General features: G+C 44.3%; 1 long non-coding RNA gene across 1 annotated transcript; it reads right to left on the minus strand.

Annotated features, from left to right (window-relative positions):
* Positions 1 to 2,477: 2,477 nt before the first annotated feature.
* LOC135564303 (uncharacterized) lies at positions 2,478 to 11,766 on the minus strand. The gene is made up of 3 exons (XR_010460885.1): positions 11,614 to 11,766; positions 11,214 to 11,408; positions 2,478 to 2,748 (listed from the first exon to the last, which is right to left on the minus strand). It is a non-coding gene; the product is annotated as an uncharacterized LOC135564303 (long non-coding RNA).

The raw sequence follows: 11,766 nt of genomic DNA on the forward strand, positions 1-11,766 counted from the left end.
CAGAGTTCTAGTGCCAGTGTTGGCAACTGTGTGTTATTGAGCCATGAAAAGCTCACAGGAGCCGGAACCTGTCAGTGTTATTGACATCAATGACCTCCATTGTTCTCGAGTTTGAATGAACTGAACTTAAGATGGAGATGTTTTTGTTGTTGTTGCTTGCCTGATACTGGTCAGGTAGATCAACTCATATACAGCTTGAGTGAGCAAATTATGAAGCATTTTAAAGTGACATTCTTAAAAAACATATCGGTAAACACTACCGTTCAAAAGTTTGGGGTCACTTAGAAATGTCCTTGTTTTTGAAAGAAAAGCACATTTTTTGTCCTTTAAAATAATATCAAATTGATCAGAAATACAGTGTAGACATTGTTAATGTTGTAAATGACCATTGTAGCTGAAAATGGCTGATTTTTAATGGAATATCTATATAGGCATGCAGAGGCCCATTATCAGCAACCATCACTCCTGTGTTCCAATGGCACGTTGTGTTAGCTAATCCAAGTTTATCATTTTAAAAGGCTAATCGATCATTAGAAAACCCTTTTGCAATTACGTTAGCACACCTGAAAACTGTTGTTCTGATTAAAGAAACAATAAAACTGGCCTTATTAAGACTAGTTGAGGAACTGGAGCATCAGCATTTGTGGGTTTGATTACAGGATCACAATGGCCAGCAACAAAGAACTTTCTTCTGAAACTCGTCAGTCTATTCTTGTCATGAGAAATTAAGGCTATTCATGCGAGAAATTTCCAAGAAATTGAAGATCTCGTACAACGCTGTGTACTACTCCCTTCATAGAACAACGCAAACTGGCTCTTACCAGAATATAAAGAGGAGTGTGAAGCCCCAGTGCACAACTGAGCAAGAGGACAAGTACATTACTGTCTAGTTTGAGAAACAGAAGCCTCACAAGTCCTCAACTGGCAGCATCATTGAATAGTACTGGCAAAACACCAGTCTCAACGTCAACAGTGAAGAGGCGACTCCGGGAAGCTGGCCTTCTGGGTGGAGTTGCAAAGAATAAGCCATATTTCAGACTGGCCAATAAAAAGAAAAGATTAAGATGGGCAAAAGAACACAGACACTGGACAGAGGAACTCTGCCTAGAAGGCCAGCAACCGGAGTCGCCTCTTCACTGTTGACATTGAGACTGGTGTCTTGCGGTTAGTTTTTGTACCCATTTCAGACAGATCTCACGCTGGCAATTCTCAAAGACACACATCCTCCTATGTCTATCGCAACTAACAGTTACAGAGCTGTGGTAACACTAACACTGTTTCGAAGGGACAGTAGTGGAGAAGGTGGAACGTTTTAAGTTCCTCGTGTTCACCTCATAGACAAACTGAAATGGTCGACTCACACAGACAGAGCGGTGAAGATGGCGCAACAGGTCCTCTTCAACCTCAGGAGGCTGAAGAAATTTGGCTTGTCACCCAAAAACCCGACAACCTTTTACAGATGCACAATCTAGAGCATCCTGTCGGGCTATATCACAGCCTGGAACGGCAACTGCTCCGCCCTCAACCGCAAGGCAAACTACCTGCCCTCCATGACAAATATAGCACCCAATGTCACAGGAAGGCCCAAAAAATCATCAAGGACATCAACCACCCGAGCCACTGCCTGTTCACACCGCTACCATCCAGAAGGCGAGGTCGTTACAGGTGCATCAAAGCTGGGACCGAGAGACTGAAAAACAGCTTCTATCTCAAGGCAATCAGACTGCTAAACAGCAATCACTAACTCAGAGAGGCTGCTGCCTACATTGAGACCCAATCACTGGCCACTTTAATACCTGGATCACTACTCACTTCATACAATGCACTCTAAATAATGCCATTTTAATAATGTTTACATATCTTACATTACTCATATCACATGTATATAGGGTATTTCATACCATCTATTGAACCTTCGCCATCACTCATCCATATATTTACATGTACATATTTTTATTCACCCCTTAAGATTTGTGTGTGTTAGGTAATTGTTGGGGAATTTTTAGATGACTTGTTAGATATTACTGCGCTGTTGGAACTAGAAGCACAAGCATTTCGCTACACTCGCATTAACATCTGCTAACCATGTGTATGTGACAAATAAAATGTGATTTGATATAATTCGCATTTACTGAACTTCAGCTTTTTTTCACGTGAAGTAAATGCTTGCTCGAGATAGGTTTACAGATTATAGCTAGAACTTGGGTGAGACGTTCAATGATCAGTAATTGTGCATGTGTATTTTGATGTAAACCTGGCTAGGTTATGATCACAGGAATAGGAAGAAACAATAAAAACAGGTTGTGATGATATAAGCTTTCCTGTATTTTATCTGCTGTGTTTTATTGAGCTGTTAAATATGTACAGTTGAAGTTTACATACACCTTTGCCAAATACATATACACTCAGTGTTTCACAATTCCTGACATTTAATCCTGGTAAAAATATGCTGTTTTAGGTCAGTTAGGATCACCACTTTATTTTCAGAATGTGAAATGTCAGAATAATTGTAGAGAGATTTATTTCTTTCAGCTTTTATTTCTTTCATCACATTCCCAGTGGGTCAGAAGTTTACATACACTCAATTAGTATTTGGTAGCATTGCTTTTAAATTGTTTAACTTGGGTCAAACGTTTCGGGGAGCCTTCCACAAGCTTCCCACAATAAGTTGGGTGAATTTTGGCCCATTCCTCCTGACAGAGCTGGTGTAACTTGTCTTCAGCCACAGGAACACAGGTGGGTAGCTTACTGCAACAGACATGACAAACGGAGGAAAATCACAGGTTATTAAAGGAGACGTGTTGTTGAATAAACCACAAAATCCCAAGCCTGCTAAGGATAAATCCGTACAGGCAATCAAATCGAATAGAATATTTGTCATCAGTAGGATGATTGAAAGTGTTGCCGAACTTCAAAACACTACCTAAAATAGTCCTCTCGCAGGCTCACTGGCCACAGTGTCAGTCTATCTGTGACTACTATAAATGTCCTGCAAGTCAACGACCGTGACTTCCTGGGTGTTCTCCTGGGTTCCCCTGAGTACCACACAGAGATATTGCCTTGGCAGTGTGTCTGAACTCCCACCCCACCTGTCACTGTGATCTCAGGAGGACAGGCAATGATGCAGGGTCGCCGAGGACAGAGGGAATGTTACTGAACATTGAACACACACAGGGACACACACACGCCAACGCACGTATTTACATACATGCATTCACACAAACAAACACACTCAAAGACCCAAGCCACTGAGCACAGAGGTCGATTCAAGTTAGTTCTACATCATTTCATTGAAATGACGTGGAAACCATGTTGATTCAACCAGTGTGTGCACAGTGGGAACCCGTTCAGTGTTAATGATTTATAGAGGCTCAGCTATTCAGGGTATAACTTTCAGGCCAGTCTTCTATACTTCTGTTTTGGTTTGGCACAAACTTCTACTGTTAATGATATCCCCAGTCCGTGATGACTTGAGCACCCTTACCCTTCATATCGTCTCCCTTAGTCACTCTGGTCAGTGCCAGTCAGGCAGACTGAAGACCAGCTGTGCTATTCTGCAGTGCCATATGGTCACCTCAGGCCGTCTCCTTCACTGATGCCCCAAGTCTCATAGTGATGAATGAGTCATGATCTTTACCAGCTTGGCCTGGGGTATTTTCCTTCTATCAAACTCCAGGATATCTGTCAGTAGGGGAACAGCCATAGAATCACAATTGCCTTTGCCAGTCATGGGTGTAGCCAACTCTGACAGTGTTATGATAGCACTGCGGCAGTTAAAGATTGGTCATGTGACTAACTGGGAAAATGTTTCAAGGATCAGTCCGCTGCTAGTAACATTGACTTTGCCGCTTAAGCCCGTAGCTTGAACTGTGTCTTACCTCAACAACTGCGTATGTTCTACAGCGTTACCCTCTAACAGGGACACAATGCATTGACTCTATTTGATTCTATTTGAATTTATTTTGATTTAGTAGAGGAGTACATGGGGTACAGTTTGAAGAGGAAGACGACATACACACGCGCTTGTCATACACAAATACACGCACCGCTCACGTGCAGACGCACAGGGTTAAGAGTCCTTGAGAAGATGGGCCAAACGAATCCCACAATGTGTAATGCGGCACGGTGAGTGGTTGCCATGGAAACCGTCGTCCTTGTAATTGAGCTGAGTGAGTTTCTGCATGTCCATGATCGGCCTACAAACTAACCATCCACCCACGCAAACACTTTCTACGCAACAGTTTTTACATTTTTTTTTAACAGGCTTCTCAATAGCCTGTTAGACGAAAGCGTCATGTAAGAAAATCAATATAGTGCATTGCATATAATAGCTGTACTGATGCTGGCTCTCGCCTCGTCACACGTGAGTCTCAGCGGACAAGATGTTCTCTGTTACTGTAAACAATAAAGTGTCTATCCGGGCCTCTCCCCCATTGCTGGTAGGCCTATATGAGCTGATAGACAGAGAGATGCATGGATGGACGCACAGACAAAGAAACAAACAACACAACAAGCTTAGGGCCACCCCTTCTTCTGGGTCGCTCCCCTTTTCCTCACTCCCAAAGAGGATCAATAAACCTGAAATGACAGAGATTTTCCATGTTTACTCTCATCGTACTTCAACCGTCATATCAGATTATTCCAAACAACCATTTTGATTAGAGTACAGATGCAGACATACTGATGCAGATACTGATGATAAACCATCCTTAATGCATGTACAGTATAGTGTACTCTGCTCTCACTAACGCTGTTAGTATAGAGGCTGGAGTGAGTATGACGTGATGAAGAGGTCTTCCTCTCTGCACAGTAAATCAATGGAAACTAGAAGAGGCTCATCCTCATCTGTATTTGAACAAAGGGAGCTGTCCTTTGTAGTTAAGCCATTTAGCCAGAGGAAGAAAACAAGAGAAAAGTGCTCTGGAAAGATATTCCGGGGAAACAACTTCAAAGGATAAAAGCCACCGTCAGCGGGATGAAAGTGTGAGGGAGAGGGAGGTTAAGGGAGAGGGCCAAGAACCATAGGAACAATGACAGAGAGAATGGGAGGGTGAGAGAGAGATCCACAGAAGAACAAAGAAGGGCAAAGAATGGAGAACAAAAATGTACATCCATCCGTCTAGCTTGGTAGAACACTCCTGGGCTGTGACCAAAAGAGTTTCTGTGGAAAATGATAAGATCCGAAGTGCATTCATGAATTACATTTTTTTGTTGTAATTATGCAATATTGTCTTAGCCTAGTACCAGATCCAAGGAAATGTCCCTACCCCGGGATACTTCAATACATCCGGGAAAATAAAGAAAAAGGAGCACTGTTTCTGCATAGGTCTGAGTTTATTCACGGGGAAAGCAAACCAAACAGGTATACGTTTTGTGGCTCACAAATTGTGTGGCTCACAAATTGGCTACATTTTCGTACTACAACAATTGCATCAAAATGAAAGTGAACTTATTATGTTACCCATAATGCACTTCGGTGTTTTAAAGCTATACCCCTACTTCAGCACTCTGGATGGTGATTAGATCTAACACCACTCCAACACTCATACAAAGGCGCGACACACAATGGTTTTCATTTCAGTTACATGGACCACTTTGGTCTCTTGAAAGTTTTTTTTCCCTTCTTTTCAGTCTATTAAGATCATCAAGGACAACAACCAAACAAGCTACTACATGTTCACCCCGCTATCACCCAGAAGGTGAGTTCAGTACAGGTGCATCAAAGCTGGGACCGAGAGACTGAAAAACAGCTTCTATCTCAGGGCCAACAGACTGTTAAATAGCCATCACTAGCACATTAGAGGCTGCTGAATATATACACAGACTTGAAATCACAAATGGAACACTAGTCACTTTAATAATGTTTACATATCTTGTATTACTCATCACATACTGTATGTATATACTGTATTCTATACTATTCTACTGTATCTTAGTCTATGCCGTTCTGACATTGCGTGTCCATATAAATCTAAGTAAAGGAATGGGATTAAGAATATATAAATATTATTTATATATCCTTAATCCCGTTCATTGATACTTAGATTTGTGTGTATTGGGTATATGTTGTGAAATTGTTAGATATTACTGCACTGTCGGAGCTAGAAACACAAGCATTTCGCAACACCCGCTATAACATCTGCTAAACAAGTGTATGTAACCAATAAAATGTTACTTAATTTGATTTGATTTAAAGTCTTCTGAACTTGTCCTGTTCAGTGATAACTCCACTTGACGGAGCAAACAGTCTATACAGTCCATTAAGACAGTTAATGTTCCTTAATTTCACAAAAGCACATGGAGTGGTGGGTAGCAGAATACAAAGGCTGTTGGTTTAAGATGAGGATACCTAGAGAAAGGAAGGCAATCCAGTGGTTCCAGTACCTAACAGTCCATTAAGGGGCTTGCACGTGTATTTAAAAGAAATATTGAATCTTTAGTTAACTAGGCAAGTCAGTTAAGTACAAATTCTTATTTACGATGACGGCCAACCCCGGACGACACTGGGCCAATTGTGCACTGCCCTAATTGTGCACTGCCCTATGGGACTTCCAATCACAGCCAGATGTGATACAGCCTGGATTCAAACCAGGGACTGTAGTGATTCCTCTTGCACTGAGATGCAGTGCCTTAGATTGCTGCGCCACTCGGGAGCACTGTTATGCCAGTGTGAATGCAGCATCCCAATTTATCTCTCCTGAAAAGGATAAAGGTTAACCTCGCAACTTACAAGAACTGTTCTATTTCAAGAATATTACTTTCTGTTTACAAAAATACTTGTCTTTCTTCCAATACAAAATAGCAGAGTTCTCAAAACATAAATGGCCCATGACTCAATGCATAGAATATAAAGCTTTTACCGTCCCATTTACTTCAGGGTGCTCAGCAGTAATAACGCAGCAACGTCTCAGAACAGTTTCAAGGAACCACCCAATCACCTAATCTGTTAAGTGGTATTTTGTTCCTCTTGGGCCTCCGACTGGGTGTCGGACACAAGGCAGGGTGAGTAACAGTCCATGCTTGGTCTTGTTGCATTATGCTACCCCCACTAGACTGAACTCCATCTGGTGTTGCAGACCCACTCACAAAAGAAGAGGTATCAGAAGAAAGTTCTGCGTCTTTCTCACTTCCACTGTCATGGTTTTGATCGTCAATTAACAGGTTGGGTACATCCAGATCAGAGTCGTGGAGACCTGCATCCAGAACAAGTGACAAGACTTCTGCAGGGTGCCATGCTTTGGCGTGTGTGAACACCCAGCCGTTGTCTAGTCATGCAGGAGTTGTACGGCTTGAGTTTGTCACGATGAACAACCTTCACCTTTGTTCTCAGACTCTTTTGGATCCGGGTCAACCAGGTTGTCCAGCTGGCCCAGTATGAAGTAAGGACCCTCATAGGATGGTAGGAACTTCCTAACTGTGTCTCGCACCCACTTTATTCCTTTAATGAAGTACCATTATGTGTCACCAACATTATAGTGTATCCTCGCGACATTCTTGTCATATTGCTTTTTGGCACCCTCCACAGACTGACCCAGCACTTCCCTTGCAATCTGGTGAGCAAGTTCCAATCTGTCTCGTAGCTGTGCAACATGCTGTGGATGGGTCTTGGCGTGCTCATGACCGGGTGGCAAGCCAGCCACCAGGTCGAGGGGCTCTGTTACTTCTCTTCCAAGGAGCATCATGTTCGGAGTGAACCCTGTTGAGCTGTGCTTTGTTGCTCTATAGGCCATCACAGCGGATGGAATCATGGGGTCCCAGTCCCAATGACAACATTCTGTGGTGGTGGCTAAGATCTTCTGTAGAATGGCATTAAATCTTTCGACTTGCCCATGAGATTGTAATCCGAAAGGGGTTGTGCGAGTCTTTTGATTCCTAACAGATCACACATTCTTTGGAAGACTTCAAACTAGACGTTGGAGCCGTGATCACTGTGGAGTGCCTGGGTGCTCCATAGAGGCACACCCATTCAGCGGTCAGAACTTCAGCCACTGTCACAGCTTGATCGTTGGGCACAGGGTAGGCATCCACCCACTGTGAAATAGTCTTGAACCACCGATATGTAGTGATTGTTGTGTTCTGTCTCGTTCATGGGGCCCATGAGATCAATGGCGACCCTGTCCATAGGTACTCCCACGCGGACAGTGCCCATAGGTTCTTGGGGCTTCCTAGACGTACCAGCTGTGCCGCTAAAGCCGGACATGTACGACACCATAGTGTGCCATCCTCTCTCATTCAGTACCAGTAGTATCTTGTCTGCAGCCTGGTAAGTGTGCGTTCCACGCCAAAGTGACCGCCTACTGGGCTGTCATGCAGTAGAAGCGCCGTAAGAGAATGCCGTCCTTGACATAATCTTTTCCACTGGCTCCTTTAGGCGTTCCTGTCCTTCCTCGAGCCATCTGTTGACGGGGACCATGTCAGAGTCAGCCATCTGAGCTTGACACAATTCCTCAGTAGCCCATCCATGGAACAGAACAATGTTACTTGCATCAGTGATGCAAATCTTGTCCACGTCCGACATGTCATCTTCACTGTCCCGATGACCCGACTCCACATTGAAGGCAGCACCAGAAGCTCCAGGGAGTGCAGGCTGTAGACTGGGGTATTCTCCTACTCCCACTGAGCGGAGCTCCATAGAAGTAGCTTCCCCAGAGTAATCATCTATGCTTGGGGCCGAGGTCACACTACACTTCTTGGTACCGGAAACGGTCCTGTGTAGTGCAGGGGAAAGTCTGGCGGCAGGGCCTCCTGGACAGGATGTCAGTATTTTTATGTTGTCGTCCTGGACGATGTATGACCTTGAAGTTATACTCCCCATTCTTCTCGAGCCAACTCGACAATTGGCCTTCTGGTTGCTGTGGTCGGTGTGCACGATAAACTGTCTTCCGAGCAGGTATTGACTGAAGTGTGTAGTGAACTCCACTACTGCCAGTAGTTCCCTCTGTGTGGTACAATAGATTTGCTGGGTGGAGGACAGCCGCCGGCTCCCATACGCTAGTCCCCGTTCCTCACCGTCCTGAATTCGGGACAAGACTGTTCCAATGCCGAAGATGCTGCTGTCTGTATCGAGGATGAGGTCGCCGCTATTGATGGGATAGCCCAAGACGGGTGTGGTGGTGAGTAGCTTCCTTAATTATTTGAATGCCTCCTGACACTCTGGCGTCCACCGGAAAACGAGCATTCTTCTTTGTAAGCTCACGAAGGGGCTTGGCTACAGCAGCAAAATCCTTGACAAATTGTCAGTAGTAGGAGGCCAGGCCGACGCACTGACAGACTTCTGAAACGTAGGTAGGCTGGGACCATTCTTGGACTTTCTGATTTTTTTTGCAATCTGTGGCGAAGCTGTGTTCGGAAACAATGTGTCCAAGGTAGGTTACTTGTCGGCGGAAGAGACAGCACTTGGAGGGGTTCAATTTCAGGTTGGCTTGGCATAGCTGATCATTGGAGCATCTCCGTGTCATCCCTTCCCAGGATGACGATGTCATCTAGATATACTAGGCAGGTCCTTCCTGCTGCAGAAAGTGGCCACCTTATGAGCCCTGGGAGTAAGCTCTACCTGCCCTTAGTCTGACGTTAAGTCCAAAGTGTTAACCATTTGTCTGATGACAGGGTCTAGAGTGTTTTGGATACGAGGAAGTGGATATGAATCCTTAACAGTATGCTCATTGAGATCCCTGCAGTCCACACATAGACGGTATGTCTGGTCATTTTTGCGTACCATTACTATTGCTGAAGCCCAGCTCCCATGGCTTGGAGACGCTACTCCAGTTTCAAGACTTTGCTGGATCTGCATTGAGCTATTTGAATGCCATCTGCCACTTCACAGGTGGCCCAGGCAACGTCTGAATGTCATGCTGAACAAGACTAGTGCAACCAAGATTAGTGGGTCCAGTAGAGGTCCCGTAGGTCCTAAGGAGTTGAGCCAGCCCACAACATTTGTCTGCATTTAGCGCAGCAGAGCTCTCCTTATACACCGACGGTAAGTGAGCAGGAACCGCTGGGGAGACGAGACTTGTTGTTGGTGACATGGAAGAAATATCAGTGTGACCTACTTCAACCCGAAGAACAGACTGAAGGTGCATACACAGCTGTTCTCAATTCTGGGTGTGAGTACAACGAGCCCTGGAGGAATACGGATATATCGCCCTTCTTTACTTTCACTGACTCTGTTCCTTGGTTGTAGAGCCTGTGGATTTGGTTATTGGGCTGTGTGTCAACCACAACCCATGCCACCAGTAGACGATGCTTCTCAATGAATCCTTCTATTGGGCTCAGCACCACGTCGCCTCTGACAGGTTCACGGAAGTTTGTGTTCCAAAAGAGCACGTATCTCCATTTTGTACATTAGTAGGTGGATACACATTTTGGGACCTGTGCCCTTGACACAGAACAGCAGGTGTGTTTTGTCTTTCGGTGGAATTGGGCGATTCAGGGACTACCCGCGGCTTAGCTGGCTTCATTGGTGATGGACAGCTCCGTTTCATGTGTCCAATGCCTTGGCAGTTGTGGCATCTGATTTCGTTCCAATTTGTATTTTTGCTCTCACCAATCTTTGGTTTGCGTGGCTTGAAGCTGGACTTTGGAGGTTTCTGACTCCGCTCTACAGCTGGTGTCATCCAACTCTTGGGTAATGGGACTAAGCAACATCTTCAGATGTACTCGCTGCATAGAGTCTGTGGTTGGCAGAGTTTAAAGGTTTAGTGCATTGAGTATACAGCATTTCAGTAGTTGGTTGAAACATTTCCAGAGATAGCTTTTTCAGCTGCAGGCATAGTTTTGGTTGTGATTCGATTCCACTGTCACTCAACATTTCCATTTTTCATGAGACTCGAATGGATAAGTTTCTCTCCTTGGCTGTTGAGGAGACATCTTTGACTCACGGCACGAGTCAGTCATATTAGCTGCGGCTGGCTGCAAATTAGCTACATCTGAACTTGGCATAAATGGATTGCAGTTACGGTTAGCATTTGCAACATCAAATTCGAACATCCAGTTGAGATTTGTGATTTCATGTCTTCATTCACTGTAGTTAGCGACATGAATGCGTTTGAGTAGCACATAGATTGTCATGATAACAGATTTCCTGCGTGTAGCCGCCATTTCACAACTTTAGCTAGAATGTCAGCCACTACGACAACGATAATTAACTTCTTCTTTTTTTTTTTTTTAAAGGTTTTATTTCTCTTTGATATTCTGGTAGAATGTGAATAACTCACCGATTCAGGCAGGATAAATCCCGGACGAGCTCCCAGTGTTACCTTTCCTGCCTTGCCTCCAGACCGTAGTCGGGACGGCTCAGGGGAGCTTTCACTTGCTAGCTCCAGGGCCAGAGCAATTTACGGATGCTCTGGGGTCATTCCCACATTTGTTGATCTTATCCGCTGCTAATGACGAGTTAGTCTGGAATTGCACTGAAATAGTTTACATTTATTAAACTTGTACACCATGTGAGGTAATCTGAATGACAAAATAAAAAAGTGAGCTAACGGAGGAAAAAGAGCGTGGTTTACAGTTTGGCTACATCTCCCCACAACAACAATTGCAATGAAAACTAATGTTAACCTACTACGTTACCCATTATGCACTTTAGTGTATTAAAGCTATACCCCTACTTACCAACAGTGGGTCCAGATACCGTCGGGCAGACGATATCAGAGCATGAGGTCTGATACCAACAAGCTCAGAGACAGTTTCGATCTACAAGCCATCAGATTGCTAAACACTTGAACTGGACTGACCACCTGCTCTGATTCTCTGCACCTTAGCAAA

This window comes from Oncorhynchus nerka, linkage group LG24 (genome assembly GCF_034236695.1).
Source record: "Oncorhynchus nerka isolate Pitt River linkage group LG24, Oner_Uvic_2.0, whole genome shotgun sequence".
Taxonomy (NCBI): domain Eukaryota; kingdom Metazoa; phylum Chordata; class Actinopteri; order Salmoniformes; family Salmonidae; genus Oncorhynchus; species Oncorhynchus nerka.